Below are 4,050 nucleotides of genomic sequence, written 5' to 3'. Positions count from 1 at the left end.
TACATATACATAATACGGTACGACAACTAATCTCTACGAGAATTATTGTTGTTGATTACGTGAAGTCATAGGATAATATCATGGTTCCGCTAATAAAAGGCCTAAGTAGATAGTTAGTTCAGAAGTCTTCTATGAGAATAGGACTGAAGCCCTTGAAAAAATAAAGTTCATGTAAAGGAACCTAACTCAACAGATTGGAGATCCCAAGAATTGAGTTCAATAGAAAAACTTAATTGTATGAATTAGTGAGGTCACTATGGGGGAGGATAACCCTACATATTTAAAAGGAAGTTTATTACAAGGCTTGGTAAACTTCCTATTCCATTCCTAAAAGTGACTTATTTGAATGTTTTCTTTATGTATTTATAAGCAAAAGTTGTTTTAAAACTAATTTTTTTACATGTAAAATGAAAAGTTTCCTAGTTTCTCACTCTTTTTTGTGTAACCTTTCCCCAGCTTATATTTGTCTTGTTGTTACTTTTACTTTATGGCAGATACCAGCTTTCGTCAACTAATACTTTTCCTGACATTACTGTAGCAAAAGCTTCCTGGTCAACTTAGGAATCTTGCTGGAAAAGTGTAGGGCTTCGCTATCTTACAGCTTATGCCTGCTGCTCTTTTAATCCTAAGCTCCCTTAACTTGTGAGCTTATGTTTGCTGCTCCTGTATTCTTAAGCTTCTTTAACTTGTGAGTGAGTAAGGATACCCACGTCATCGGTAACCAGACTCAAGAAAGATGTCAAGAAGAAATTTTTAACAAAATTAGAGGCTTCATGGCACAAGATGGGGGAGATCTTGAAATAAGTGGAAGTTTTATATTAACAACTAGCTTTTAAACTCGTGTATTACACGAGATTTGTTAAATAATAAAAATAAGGTCCGTTATTTGAAAGAAATGAACAAAATTATATATAAAAAATAAAATACATAGTACAAACAATAAGAATTTTAGAATCTCAAATTTAAAAATTCAAAAAAATTTCCATATATACAACATTTGCCATAATTGTTTTGACTCATTACCCATTGATAGCTATTATAAATGAGATGAGAAATTAAAAAATTAAAAGAGAAATTATAACTCATATTTCAAAATTGTTTTAACTCATGACCCATTGATATATAAGATAAATAAGATGAAGAATTAGAGAATTATTATAACCCATTTTTCAAAATTATTTTGATCAATGATCCATCGATAGCTTGGATGAATGAAGTGAAAAATTAGAGAGTTAGAAAGCAAATTAAAACCCATTTATCAAAATGGTTTTGCCCAATAACCCATTGATACGTAGAATGAAAAAGAAGAGATATTAGGCTAAAAATAACACATCATTCTCATTATTTTATTTCATTAGTATAGTTAGATCTGGAAATTTCGTCGATAGATAGACTAGGATGAATTTTGTGATAGCTTACAAAGTTCGCCAGTTAGGATTAGATGGCTTGGTTATACATTTGCATTTTCATCTTTTCAGCGTGTTGCTAAAATGGTTTTGCAAAATGCAAATAAATGAGTTAGGTAAAAATGATGATTTTAAAACTAACAACACACAATATAAGCAAGTTTTTAAAATCAAGATTAAGTAAATAAAAAACTTGTAAAACTCTAAATAATGTTGGATATACGAATATATGTGATACTGAAAAACGTTTAGTTAGAATCTTATGCTTATACAAGAGAGAAAAAAACATATTTAATTTTAGAAAGAAAAAAACAACAAAGTCTGCCACTATAAACATGTACACGTTTATGTCAAAAAATCAGCAACGCATCCACCTAATACTTTGATAGTACCAGGCCGAAAGCCATTTGATAGAAAATATTAAATTGACAAAAAAGAAAAAAAATGTTGATTAATCATTTCTTACTGGCATGTTTTCTTAATTCTTAATTTTATGTTTAATATTAAAAAGAAAATAAATACTAATAATCGATATTAATTAAAGTAATACTCGAAATATGAAATTCTTTATATAAAGTTCTACTGATTAATTCCATGTACAATCTCGTACCCTTCAATTATCTAGTGAACTATACCAGAAACCTTTGACATCTATTTTCATCTCTGATGCACCTTTTCAATTTAATAAAATATAAATAGTTAAATTTAAATATGCTTTTGATTTGTATTATATAGCAATAATTCATGATTGATATTGTATCATTTTATAAACCATTATTTGTGAATCATTAGGTCTTGCGCGTCGACTCCGTGTTACTTTTTTATAGTTTAATTATTTATTTTCACATAATTGAACAATTAATTATTTCGCAAAACGTAAGGAATTTTTTAATTTAGTTTGGATAATTTAACATGCCCACCCCGCTAGATGGTGGCCAGGCAAGTCTTCTATTGTGTTTTTTAAACTTCATTTTCAAGAGTATTATTTATTATTAAAATATTCATATGTGTATATATGGGTAAAAAATCTAATACAATAATATCTTATTATACGTCACGTACGAGACCAAATACTTCGCTGATTTCTAAAAAATGCGCGGTACCAAAATTGTAAATTCATTTAATTCCGTCTATGCCCCAATTAACGTTTGTCCAGTGGTTCAACCACTATCACCAACACCATTGCTAACTCAAATTCCTACGTATGAACTGAATTAGATATTGATAGGAAAATTGATTTGAATTCGAACGTAAGTGAAACTGGAATTCATATCAATTCATATCAGTTTTGATTTCAATCCATATCAGTTGGTAAGCATAACCGGTATTCGAATTTGAGAAAAACCTATGCGAGCGTAGTTGGGATTTGAGCATAATTAGATTCGGGCGTAACTAGAATTCTATTTGAGCTCAACTGAATTTAAGTGTGTTGGTCATGAAAATAGGGAAAAACAAGCCATCATCTTTGGTTCAATCTCTGTTTTTTTTTATTATTTACTTTTTATAATAAATTAATGCTGTAATTGAGCATAATAATTGAGTAAGAGTATCACCAATTTATATAAAAGATATGAGGGATGACCCTGGCTTGCCAGGGTTCGAGTCCTGATCTCACCCTATTTTACCGGCTCCTCGTTGTCGTGCCATTTGACGGGCGTGGGGATCGGGTTTTATCCGGTGAATCCCTCAATAGGTGGACCGCTAGAGGACGTCCGTCCGGACTAGTGGCCGGCTCGGGCTACCTTTAGCCAATAGGGGCCGTGTACGGAGTATCCGGCGTTACTTAGTTGGTTGTTAAAAAAAAGACTATCACAAATTGATGAATTTGAACATAACACAAAGCCTATTTCAAATGTAATATGATTTTTTTTATTATTTTTTTTTCATGAAATGGCATAATCTATCATTACCACACAAAAACAATGCAAGAAAACAAAGCCCGACAACACCAGAAAACAAGGTACACCTACTGATGACGGGGGTAGCCCAAAGTCTGATAAAATGGCTTTCACATATTAACGCTAAAAAGGTTAGAAGGTTAAAAGGTTCGTTTCCCGCCCAATTCAGGAAAACAAGTACGTGAACAGTAAGCACATGCAATAGTACTACAATCACTGTTCCCTCTGAAGAAGGGACACGCTCAGAAAAAGTAATATTATTATAATCATTAACCGATGGTCAAAAGCTTCCCGCCCATAATAGGTCAACCCTCTACCAAACTGGAGGTTCATTAGTTTATCCATTGGATAAAAGGCTTGCATTCCCCCCCCCCCCCCCCCAATATAAAGGAATACAACTCAACCATAACAACACACCAGATCTGAGAGTTAACATATACTCTCTGATATTCTCTTCTTCTTTGAGAAACTTGCACTTTGCTTGCTTCTTTCTTACTTCAAGAATATCATAGCTTCACTAAGAACTTCATCCAAAAACCGGTTCCAAACATCTCGGTCTTAGATCTTCGGTGAACTATAACAAAAAAAACTAAACTAGTGAACCTCTCTCTACATCTTGCAAACATAGAGGGACACGACGACCTGCGTTAGGTTAACCGGAACCTTTGAAGCCTGTTAGCCTAACAAGTTTATTCACTATCATTGGTCTTATAATTGTTGTAAACAACAAGTTGGCGCCCACCGTG

This window comes from Bidens hawaiensis, unplaced genomic scaffold, assembly GCF_021521415.1.
Source record: "Bidens hawaiensis isolate Kalapana, Puna unplaced genomic scaffold, B.hawaiensis_p1.1 tig00006055_1, whole genome shotgun sequence".
In the NCBI taxonomy this organism is placed as follows: domain Eukaryota; kingdom Viridiplantae; phylum Streptophyta; class Magnoliopsida; order Asterales; family Asteraceae; genus Bidens; species Bidens hawaiensis.
The sequence above is the reverse complement of the archived record's forward strand: the minus strand, read 5'-3'. Positions refer to the sequence as shown.